Source organism: Buteo buteo, chromosome Z, assembly GCF_964188355.1.
Source record: "Buteo buteo chromosome Z, bButBut1.hap1.1, whole genome shotgun sequence".
Classification (NCBI taxonomy): Eukaryota; Metazoa; Chordata; class Aves; order Accipitriformes; family Accipitridae; genus Buteo; species Buteo buteo.
The window spans coordinates 69,366,434-69,379,716 of record NC_134204.1 but is presented as its reverse complement, the minus strand read 5'-3'; positions in this window follow the sequence as shown (position 1 = coordinate 69,379,716).

Below are 13,283 nucleotides of genomic sequence, written 5' to 3'. Positions count from 1 at the left end.
CCATCCTCAGATAGCTCTATTAAAAAATGCTAAGCCACTGATTGTAAGGAAGAGACACTACTGCATTTTACAAAAAATTTTATTGCATTAACACATTTTATAGCTCTCTCAAACTTTTAAGATCTTGAAGTTTCTTTGGTTTTGATCTAAATGAATCATTTGACTAAACAGTTCTAAATTTCTGATATTCTGGTTCAGACCCCCTGAAGGAATTGTTATAATTTATATCAGCATAATGAAAGTGAATGCTTTTCATGTTATTACTCGATATGTCAACCGATTTAAACAATTTCTGCAATCTCACTTTGAAACATGGAGACAAATTATCAATCTAATGGAACAAGTATTTTGGTCTGTAAAGTGTCTAAACTGAGGTTTTTATCCTGTTATTATGTTCTACAGCATACACTCTCACTGAAAGGGTATAAAGACCTGCAATTTCTCTTTTACTGGAACCATTCAAAATACGTCTAGCTTTGTATATATTTATAGCTGCCAATGAACTAGTAATGGTGAAGAAAATGAAACCCTCGTATACTAATCACAGGTAATGGACAGTTCTTAAGGTGACTGTATTCCTGATTAGAGGTTTGTAAGCTCAGAAATTATACTGGATGTCACCCTCTGCTGCTCAGATGTATCAGCTACTGAACAGATTTTAACTAGGGAAGAAGCAAAGGATGTTTTGAAATGCAAATTCTGATCTCGTATTTTCCTTCTATACTTACTATTTAATCTTTCCAAAGTGTCTGAATAAAACCACAAAACATCACAGCCCTGCTTAATTTCAAAGCATCAAACTCCTTTAATTTAAAAAGCAGCTCAATTGTTATTTGTTTATGGGGAAGCTACAAAGATGTACATTATAACCACTCACTGATTAAGTTCCAAGCATATAATTTTGTTTCTATACTTCAAAATGATGAGTAGTCCTTTCTGGCTTTGGAGAATATATAACTATTTAGAGAATATTCTCCTTGTTCGATATTCCCTTTTCTAGCATTTACTTAATAACAACTAGTTAGATTCAGCTTAGTTGTGGGTTGCATTTTTTATGATTATTACTGCTCAATTCCATGCCAACTTACAGCAAATGTGTTCATATAGCATAGATAATTATGTGTGATTTTCTCCCTTAATGAAAGATAAATAATTTGGCAGTCCTGCCTCATGTATTTTTTCTATTTCAATACAACTCATTGTTTGGATTAGGTCTTTTTTTTAATATGGCTTTGCAAGCAGAATAAAATGTGTTTCTTAGATCAATTATGTAGCTTTTAATGCAAGGTACTGCTATTTGTATTAGAGATTTGCATATGATCATGAGCACTACAATGTAATCATAATGATATAGTTCTTTGTTTACAAACTAAATAATTTGCTATATAGGCAGAACATTTTCAAAAGAAAGAGCAGAATGTACATCTATAGCAACCAAATAGAACAAAAAACACTAGTCAGTTCTAATTTCCATTAGACCCTATTTCTTCTTGTCAACAACTCTTAATGCAAAAAGACACAAGTCAGGACAGAACAGGACTGAACAAGGACAGAAATATTTGTGTATTAATTTCTATTTTCAAATCAGATTGTACTTCAAGATGTTAGTCTTACAAATCTCAGGTAGTTGTTTTGGTTTCACACAATACAAAGGAGTATTCGACAAAAAAGAAAAATTTCAACAAAGTGACACTTGTACTTAAAACTGTAGTTGCAAGGGTAATCTTCACTTCTAATTTTTTAATTGCTGGGAGGAAATTTAATAATCTGCCAGAAAAGCCAGACAGCTCTACTTCAGTGTTCTCCAGTGACCATGAATGATGCATAAAGATGTTAAGTGCCACCCAGAACAGCCAGACAAAAAAGATAACAATCAGCTTGGCAGTTTTGGTTTATATGCTCCAGCAATTTTTCTGCAAAAGTGGGACACCACAAAACAAGGAGAACAAAGGGGGCAGAGTGGCTTAGGCAGGTCAGAGGGCTTGTTTGTCATCCTACATTTCTTTGGCTGCTGGAAGAGAGATTTACACAAGAAAAACAAACACTGAAAGAAGTAGGAGGAGAAAGAAGGGAAACAGATGAGCTTCCAATTCATCATTTTGCTTAATCCTTGCTAAGATAAATCCAGTAAGAACAACATTGGGTTCCAAGCAAAAGTGAAATGGTTACAGTTAAGCAGTAATATGAGACAGTGATAAAGCTAAAACCAAGAAATTAACTGTTTGCGAGTAAGATCTGTTTATGAGGAAATGGCAAAGTTTAATCTAAAGAATAATCAATGTGGAAACCTCCATGAGACCAATATACTTTATTCTGATGGTGTGCTTTTCTTTGGTTTGCACAAACTGAAGCAGGTATTAGCATAATTCTGGCAGCAAAAGAAACCAGTCTACAGGTGACAGAGTGGATATGCAGCTGAATAAACCATTGGTTTAGAGCACTGCTGTGCAACAGTTTTTATACATTAAGTCAAGCTGTGTTGCTCAGACTGAGAAAAGGAAATTCCAGACATGTAGCTGCTTGGGGCCACCACTGGAGTAAAACATTTGGGTATGACAAGGTCAAGGAAGAGTCAGGGAAACAAAACATGGAATAACAGTTAAGTACTTGACCAACTAATATCATACCAGGTTAGAATTCCTTGGTCCTGGTAACCAAGTTTAAAGCAGGTTTTCCCATAGTAGAAGACAATGAGATCAGGATGGACAAGGGAGAAAAGAATCAAGCCTACAAACTGAATTAGGATTAAACCCAGCGTTTCTTTGCCAACAGACAAAATTAGCTGTCTTTGAAAGAACCTCTATCTGTTCTAAGTATACTTTGTAAGCAAAATGTGGTTGCAGAACATATTATACAGGAGAAGGGAGGGTGTGTGAAATGTTTAACAGTTCCTGTGACAGGCACCTAGCATAGTAACGCACACAGTGCATTTCAGAGGGAACTGAAGCACTGGTGCAGGTGAGTTCCCTCTGTTCAAACTCTGAAGTAACTTCTTCCAGTAAAATAAGGTAAATAGAGGTACTTTACTCTAACATAGCATCTGGAAGATTATATGCATCCAGAAGAGCAAACATGATAAATTCACTACTCAAATACTACAGCACAGTTTACATATCAGACTTTGGGAGATCATGTACTGACTTCACATATGAACTTGCAGAAAAGTGACTCAGTATACGTTTCTCTCCATGCATCTCTAGTGCACATACATATACTATCCACCTACAACTTACAAGCACATATGTCCCCTCAAGACAAGCAATTAGAGCAATTATGGATTCACTATTCTTTCCAGTTTGTTGGAAAATTATTGCAGAAAAGAAAAAGCTAGTAGCTAAAGCTATCCTGCACACCCAACACTAAGCCATCAAGTTATTACAGAACACTTTAGTATTAGCTGAACCTCAGGAAAAGCAGATAGGCTGTTGATTAACCAAATAGCTAAGAAAGAAAAAAAGGGTGGTGGGATGGAGAGGAGAAAGTCAGAATAGACTTACGTATTGGGTCCTACTCTCTCCAGCAATTTTGTTTCTCTTTACTGTAAGGGGTTGAACCTCTTTATAATCACAAGTGCTACACTGTTGTGAAATCTGGAATACTTTTAAAGAAAGACCCTTTATAACCACATCATTGAGCCTCTGCAAGACTGATGCTATAGCTATTGGCCCATTGAACTTCAGGGAGTAAGAGACCTAGTTTTGCATGATTTCCTGATTTCTTTGGTGTCAATATACCACATTTCATTATTTAAAATAAAATTTCTTATAAAGTCATTATTCTTTTTGTATTAAAAAAATATACCACCATATTTCCTTTTACTGCATAAGTAATGCCCTTCAAAATCATTGCAAAATCTTAGTATTTGTGAGGCTGAAATGAGGACTAAGGACTGCAGGAAAATGATTAAGACTAAGTATATTCGAATAACCATCTATTTGATACAATAGTGCCTTGGGATATTCAAAAACAATTTGTGTTTTCACTGTGAACCAGAGAGTACAGATTAGCTTAGACAGTTTCTGTCATGTCAGTGAATTGAGCAGTTGGATTCACTGTTTTCAAAGGTGGTATTGTAAAAGGCAAAAAAAATGTGATGTGACCCTGTTCCATACAGTGTCACCACTTGTTCCTTCTAGTACGTCTGTCTCATGCCATCTTGCAGCTCTCCAACCCCTACTTTTTTTGGAAAAGACTTCCCACCTGCCTTTCCCCTTTATCTTTTCTCCAACATACCATAAGACAACATGTTTCTGCAATATTTCACTGCAGTAGGTCTTAAGAATTCTAGATGGATGCTAATCCCTTTGCCACAGCTGCCAAAAGCTGCATGGCGCCTGAAGCAGCTGAGCACTGATTTTGACTGAAGCATCACACTGCAACAGCAGCTGCATGGGCTCCTCTATCTCCAGTCCTGATCTGACATTAACCCTGGGACAAGAACGGCAGTAGGGCCACTAGCATTCTCTGCACTGAGCTCAAGGCACAGTAGATTGTAGTAAGCAATAACCAGGCAAGAACACTTATGCTTTCAGGCAACGTTTAAGGAGTACTTGGATCTTGTGCCAGTTCTCTGCACAAAAGCAAATTTCACCTGCAATGAATATGAAAAAAATTGTGAATTGGGCAGGAATGTAAATTTCCTATTATCACTGTGAGGCACAGATTTTCACTTAGTTTAAAAAAAAAAAAAAAAGTGAAGGTTCAAAAAAAGTGAATGTATGCTTTCTCTGAGATATAACTTCTCTTTTCACACTTAAAGGCAGAATAATGTGAAATGGTATTTGCTGTACCAGAATGAACCATTTATCCTCTGCAATTCTTAAACACTTAGGATATCATACTTTAAATTCAGAAAAGATCTTGCACATTGTGGGCTATAATCTACCTAATAATACAGAGGGGATCTACTCCTAGTCACAGACAGCTGTGATGCTAGAGAGGAAGACAAAAAAGGAAAGAAAAAGAAATCCAAACATAATGAACACAGCCAATTTTACAAAGCTCTGGTAGGAGAACACATTGACGTATACCCTGTGGGCTTGAAAAGTACCTGTTTCGATATAAACCAAGTACCTTTAAAGGGACCAGACTGTGACTTTCAAGATCAGATAGATATGATGTTTAAGTATGTCACTCTAGAAAGTGCATCAGGAAAACCATGGTTCAAAAGCTTCTTGACACCCTCTTCCTTGCCCGTTTCTGTGGGCAGGTTTTTTCTTTTCCTCATTCTTACTTGTCACAGAAAATCAAGCTTTAATTTTAGATATCCAGGATACAGGAGGACAAGGAGAGGCATATCTTTCCCCCTCTACTGCTCCTATAGCATCAAGCAGGAGCACTACAAGTTCTAATCTGAAAGGGGTACAGTTCTATCTCCAAAACACTTTACTCATTAGAGTCACAGCTCCAAACTCATAATTTTTGTGACATTGGAAACAGGTCAAATTGAGTTTCCTCTCAGGGAAAACCTGGCTCCAAATCATTGTCCTTGAACAAGTTTCCTGCTATTATTTTTGTCTTGTACATCCTTTATTTTTTTTAAAATGTAATTTTCCACCTACTACTCAGAAGACTTTGTATCACTGAGGACCCCCTATTCTTACAGCACATTTCAAGCTCAAAGACTTTCCAGCAAGTTTTACTGTACTGAAAATGCTTTTCTTTAAAGGTTGTCATACCATTGTTAGCAAGTGACAACATGACCTTGGGAAGTTTCATATGGCAGAAAAATGTACTTCTTTGAAGATTTATGATACCATAGAATGGAGTTCCTGAACAGATATTCATAATGTTGTTTCTCAGACTCCCAGTCATGGAGAAAACAAAACTTAACATTGAAAAACACTTGCTTTTCACAGTCCAGGTTTTTCTGATCACATAATTTTGCTGTGTTTTCAAAAAATGCTTGGGTTTGTATATGCCAAATTGTTTTAAGCCTGCAGAGAGGACCAAATGGAAGAAAGGCACAGTCTCAGCACTTCCGCTTGACAGAAACAACGACCGTTACTTGGTGCATTTGCAGGACTGCTAACCACTACTGGTGAGAACGAGAAGCACTCAGGAGAAAGACAGCCACCATTTCAGCTATAGCAAGCTAGCAAATCCCATTCTGCATGGGTGACTCCTCTCACAATGAGCCTAAGTACATTGAAAATGTCAGGAAGGATGCCATTTCATAAGCCAGAGAGAAAAAGAAATTTTAGTCTCTAAAGAAAGACTGCAGGCATTCCCACTTTCAGATTGTAATGATAGTCTAACTGTAGCACAATGCTTAATTATTTTATAGCATATCCTTAACCATAATACTAATTAATTCAGCAGTTTACCCTATGCCTTTCTCCATGTACTTACTGTATAATTCAAGAGTTCAGCCCTTCAAGTTTTCTTTTTTATTTAATCATGCAGCTATGCACTTCTTAAAAACTCAGGAGGAAAATTCCCATGTATCTACTTAAAATGTAGATTTTCAATTAAATAATGGTCAAATCAAACTTCCTCATGGCAGTGCAATACATCTTTCATCATTAATCGCTATTTCCCCACCAGGTTCTATTTTTCAGTCTAAGTGGTTTCATCTGAATGAGGATCTGCAAAAAAGACATTATATCTCAGAATCAGATGGAAACAAAATAAATGTTACATACACAGCCCCAAAAATATTGTGTCATGATTTCCGGACTCAGCAAAAAATCCAAACTGGTTTTGCTCAAACAGATACAAAGGGTAGGGTTTTTTTTGACACGATCTTGAGCAATTAGGGAAAATACATGGTAATCAAATCAAAATTCTGCCAACAAAATTGTCCCCTTATTCCATGCCGTTAAAGCAGTCTCACTTTACCCTGCAGGCTGTAAAGGAAGGATTTAGTTGAATTAATCTTCTTATTTATTATAGCCATCATTTGCAACTATGATTGCTTTCCTCCTGCTTCTTAAAACAGTAGTTTTATTTTTTTGGTTTGGCCTCCTAGCTGCTGAAAAATATAACACAAATAACATAGGTAATACATAAGATAGAGAAATAATGCACCCAAAATGAAATGGAACAGAAAAGTTGCAGCAAAAAGCACCTGGCAAGGCTCAAAAAGCTCTGACAATATATTTTATTTGGGGCGGGGAACCATCCCTTTTTTATCCCTTTCAAGAAAACACGAATTTTCATACACTGTGTAAGCCACATTTACAACAAGTACAAAACTTCTGTAAATTACAGTTCCCCAACAATTTGATATATTCAGAAGCTAACTGATGCAAGATCATTTTGCAGGTGGTTTTCTGGTGCATGATTTTATTCTTTTTTTTTACAAATAGAATACATAAGTCGCAGAAAAAAAGTTGTCTCCTTTCTCTGACCAATCTTTATTCTTTAAGATGGGTGTTTGCTCTCTCACATAAGCCAGAGAAACTGTAGTTTTCCAGTAAAAGGAAAAAAAAATTATCTTTCCTATCAGTTGCACTCTCCAACTGGCAGAGCAATAAGGTGGTGGCCCCCCAAACTAGAAAAGGTCACTTTGGAGGAAGCACATTAAAGTTGGGAAAAGACAGCCAGAGTGCACTGAGCTCCGGCAATCCCCAGGCAATGATTAACAGCAGACATATGTTGCAAGAGCTGCAAAAATGCTTAAGCTACACTAAAGCAAGAACTGGTGACAAAAAAAAAAAAAAAAAAAAAAAAAAAAGACAGCCTTAGAAAGTCACAAGGAGCTTCTCTGTGGAGATCTTCTCCTACTACTCTGGTGGCCCCTCTTCCCACTATTCCATGAAAGATAAAACTTTGACCTTAATGGGAGGAGGAGAAGACCCCATGAAAATTTCCTCTCGTTTCAATTATAAGTGTTCAAACAACACTACTACCGTTCAAGATATAAGTAAACATAGCAGTTTCCCTTGATGCATTTCTCTGCCACATTTAGTGAACTGAAACAGGTTTTTGTGGTTTTCAGTGCAGCTTACATTTGTACAAGTCATGAATCTCATTCCCACAATATAATTACAAATCAGTATATGCATTTCACTTATGTTTACATGTGCAATAGAGTAAAATGTAGGCATATTTCTGATCCATTACATTTTCTCCCACCCCTGTAAGGAACAGGAAACTTTTTGTAGGACTGGAATTGCATGGGTCCTAAGCAGAGACCATGGCTGCGGAGAAGTAGAAAACCAAGAGTCAGAAGAATCATCCAACTCCTCAATAACAACATCAATTTTGTGGATTTGAGACAGTTAAGCTACAGGAACCAATTCCATTTATGCAACTTTAAGAAAGAACATTAGTCTATTTTCTTTATTAATTTCTTGAGGTATGAAAAAAGCCATCTTATACACACATATTGAAATGCATTGACAAAATGTGCTTATATTATCTTCTACATCAGGAATGTCATGAGAATAAGTTTTCATAAGAATATTAGCAAATTATATATTTTCTTGACAAAATCCATCAGATCAGTGCTTCACATGCAAATATCTTCAATGTCAAGACAGTGATAGAGGAACAGAAAACTCTGCCAAAAAACATGGCTAGTGTTATTTGCATTTTTACTGTGAATGCGCGCAGAATACACTTCATGTGCATGTGGGTCCTTTGGGTTCTCATCAGAAGAACCTGCAACATTTTAACATGTGTTTTTCCACAGAATAAACTGTCCAGATTTTATAGGGTTTTTTCCTTACAATTTATAGGAATTCATCTGCTTTCAAAAAAAATGTTTCCCACCCAAGCTCAAATGAGTGCAGCATGTTTAACTGTAAGGATTAATAAGATCTATGAATGCAAAACACAGTCTCAAGGTGTAGGAGTAGGCAGGTCTGAATACAAATCAAACATCATCTAAATACTTTTCTCATCTCCCTAACAAAGCGTTTTAGTAAAGGAAATTTTGTAATACAAGATATTGATCACGCTAATAAAACCCCAAGCAAATCTTTCTGCAGTTTGTGATTTTCTAATTAATTCTTCTTGCCTAGAAAATCATTTTTAATATAAAGATTAATCCATGAAAAGAAAACTTTGGTTGTTCTTATCTAGGATCCATCCACTATGCTTAAAATCAAAACCATATGTGCTAAAATAACATATGGTTTCCAGGTAGTCAGCTACAAGGAAATAGCGTAAGCTCTTGTCACACTGTACACTATTAATGATCTTTTTTTTTTCTTAAGTATTTCAACCTGGAAGAAAAAGTTTTCATCCTATCCAAATAGAGGTCATGGGAGGTGAAGTTGTACAGTCCAGTCATCAGTTATTTATATGGTGACTCTGATTATTGTAATACAGACAAGGCAGGATCTCTAGTCTTATTAATAAAGAACTTGACCAATGATCTCTTTGCATTGAGAACAAAAACAATCCTCCCTGTTTCCCCAGCCCAAGTTATATAATATACATAATAGCTGTCATCCATTCAGAAATCCCAAGATGAAGTAATAAAAGACCTAGCCTAAAATACAGGCATAAAACAGTACACTGAGATGAAACTGTAGCTGACAGTTTTTAACACCACTTAGTCCACACAGATCATTCCAAGAAGGAAAAACCATGGCAGGAAATAGGCAAATGAACACTCAGCTCTATGCCTTGAAAAAATAGCTGTTTAAAAATTCAAAAGACAGTAACATGTTTACAAGGATATTTATATTTCTTTCAAATTACCAAACATTAATCAAACCTCCCTGATACTATTGAAGGGGGGAGGGCGGGGGGGGGGAGGCAACATGCATTTGTCCCATTATAAAGAAAACAAAATTGTCTATATTTGAGCTAACTTCTTGCATACATCTATAATTTTCTGCACATTTTAAAGTATCTTCTGCTTTGAAAATCATTCATGGAACATACATTTTATAAGAATGAAGTTTCTTAAAGGAATTCAAGAATGTAAGTCTCGTTAGTCATCTACCTCAGTTACTGGATGAAACAAATAGAGTTAAAGAAGTTTCTGCAGGCAACAGATGCTTAGTCTCTAGTTGAACATTTACTTGCCTTTAGTATCATACAAAAGCAGAGGGATGTCAAACAAAGTCCAACTACAAAAGACAGATTGTTTTACTCTTTGAGGTTAGTAAATTTGCAGCTCTTGCAATCAGACAAAAATCTAATAATTAGATCTACATTCTTAGCAGTATCTGTATAATTAAAACCTCTATTGTACAATAAAAGATATCATAAAATATGAAAATAATTTGTCGCTGTTCTGTAGGGTAGTATTAATTATTGATGATTTACATAAAAAAAAAATTTCAACACCAAAAGTATGATTCTGAAATACACATGCTAAATACATTCTAAAATTGGTATCTGCATTACAGACAACATGTATTCATTAAATCTGTTCACAGTATATAGATATTTAATTTTTGTATGCATAAATACATATAGGTATACACAGGCACACTTGTGTGTAGGGTTAAAAATCCTCCTAGTTTGGAACATTAGTAAATTCTCACAATGAAGGCTATGTAGACTCTGAATTAGCTGTAACCTCAATAGCCTGAGTGCAGACAGAGATATAGCAGTACAGGTTGTAAAACCTTCCCCAGAAGGTGGAAACATTATTTGGCTCCATGTAACTTCAGACGTAATACTAGTAATATCAAGTTTGGCAATGGAAGTACAGCCTTACATGGTTCTTTCAAAAGTCAGTTCATGCACAGATTTCTCAGACAAAATGCTACATACTAATTGTTAATCACTGATTCATAATATCAGGTCTGCCTGTGAAAAGCAAAGAAAAATGAAATGGTAGAGATAGGAATTAATTCCTTATTTTCTACTTTTTGTCTTCTTCTGGTTTTATAATGTCTGTCAACCTTGTTACAAAACCACTTGATGTGAACACAAAGCTTGATCAAAACAGGATTGCTTAAATGTTTGAAACACTGAGAGCTAATTCTGAAACAGGATAAACACCAACAGTTTCTTTGCAAAGGTGCATGCTATCCAGAGTGGTGTAATAATGACCTCGGTAGCAATATCTACTATTCCAGAAGGACTGGTACATACTGAAACTCTGATTGGTTTCACATAATACACAGATAATTTGTCCTGGATTTCATATCTAAGCTTGATAATGAAGGATAAATAATTACAGTTTCTAAACTATGCTTGTAGGCAGAAGCAAGTCATCATAGTAGGTTGCTGTTACCACAACCAGAAATATAAAACCAATATACAGTAGCAGAGTACAGGTAAATATAAATGCATAATATTCACACTTCTATTATTATTATTATTTATTGCCATTATTACAGTAAAATATACATAGTCTTCATTGTAAAAAAGAAGACAAATTTTCTGCTCTGAGAATATTAAAGAAGAAATAAAAAGCCAAAAACTAAAAAGAGGAAGACCTGAAAGGTATGTGAAGAGGAGCAAGCAGGGGAGGACAACAAGTCTTCCTTGTTCACACATTCCTGTGTCTTGCTACAGACATGTTTTTCTACCTCTCATCATTCACATTAGAAGTCATAAATTTCACACAATTTTACTCATGTGGGTTAAAAAATAATTGTGGCTTACCTGCTGCTGGACTATCCCACTGCCTGCCCTGCTACAGCACCTTCAGAACTGAGTAGCCTCACTTAAATAAATTTCTATCTGTAAATTGAACAAGATTGAGAGTTAGGGGTGGGATGTTTTCCTGCAATAAATGAAGATTCTAATTTAAGGTGCTCCTATATGGGTATATTGCAATATTAGTTTTCTACATTTGACTGCAAAGAAAAGTTAATAGTGATTTGCTGAATTTCCTACTCTGGCTTTTTAAGTACTCTTAAAAGTCCCTGTTAAATCTTTACTTCCCTCTTAACTCTCTGGTGTTAGCAAAATTATTGCCTTTTCCCACAGAATTTCATAATAAACATAGTAATTTTTTTGTGTAATTGATGAAAAATATGATGAAAACAGAGTATTCTAGATTAACAATATCTTTGATGATATCTTAAGACCATGTTTCTCATTAAATGCTGTGGAAAAGGCTTTCTCTTAGACACACCATGGAACCACTTTGAAACAACAGATTAAACGTCAGTGGAAAAGCAGCAAATGGATCACTGGGTTTCAAGGGATGGGTTAAACTTAGTTGTACCCTCCACTAAGGTTGTGTCTCATCTTCCTAACTTTTTGGCATGTTTATCTGTTAATGAATTAGGCACAATATACTTTTGACAGGCTTGAGTCCTGGAAAGCAAATAAAAATGCTAAAAGGACTGGTGCCTGTGATCCCTGGCACTGTTAAACCCTGCTTGATATCTCTGGTGAAGGTAAGAGAAACATCACTGAGCACTGTAGAAGATAGGCTGACATCTTACCTTGTAAGTTACATTCTGTAAAGATTCTTCAAACATAAAACAAAGAATGATTCATTGACATCTGTGATCCTCTATGACTAAGTGAAAAACAGCCAGAGAGGTGCAAGAGCTTGTATTTGCTAGCTAGATGCCATTTAATGCTGCTCAGAAAGCCAGAAGTGTTCTGACTGATGTTTTCTAATGTCAAACTGATCTCCTGGAGTTTTCTGTTAATGCACACACAATGCACACAATTGTCCCTATTGCAAGTGAAATAATGAAACGTATTCATGGGGTTAAAAGACCAGCAAGCCAGGTAAATCTGTTCCTTGACTACCTGGACACAACACAACAGATGTGCAATGAATAGACAATGCAGAGAAGCAAAGTGGAGCAGTGGTAATGTGTTAGCTGGAAAAAAAACCACCAAAGGTCTGTATTTCTCTTCTCAAAAGCTGAAATTCTGGTGTACTCTCTTGAAACATTGTCCAGGGACCGGGAACTGTGATTCCCAGCCATGTCGCATTATCCATAAAGGTATGGAGCCCATCCTCACTTAGGACTGACAGTTTGGGAGTGTGGCAGAACAGAAGAGAATGTAATAACAAGTGACACTCTCAGCTACAAGGAAAGCACCGCTCAGCACTTCCCATCTTCCCATCTTCAGCAAAAAACACTGACTTCAGAAATATGCAGATACCATAAGCAAAAAATACTCATAATAACTTCGCTTTCTATTCCAATATAATTTTCAGCTGACTGTAGGTTAAAATTTCAGATCAGCCTCCTATTTTGTATCTTATCATTTCATTCTAAAGACTTAAGAGAAATTTGATTTTGCACAGCAGTCAGCTTAAATACATATAAATACACCATAAGCTAGAAAACATCTCCAGCTGTTGGGAAAATGCTGTGCTTAAAACTGAAATATCCTGAATATTGCTATTTAGCAAATAGATTGGAATTGCTATACAACTGTATTGGCAATTAAAT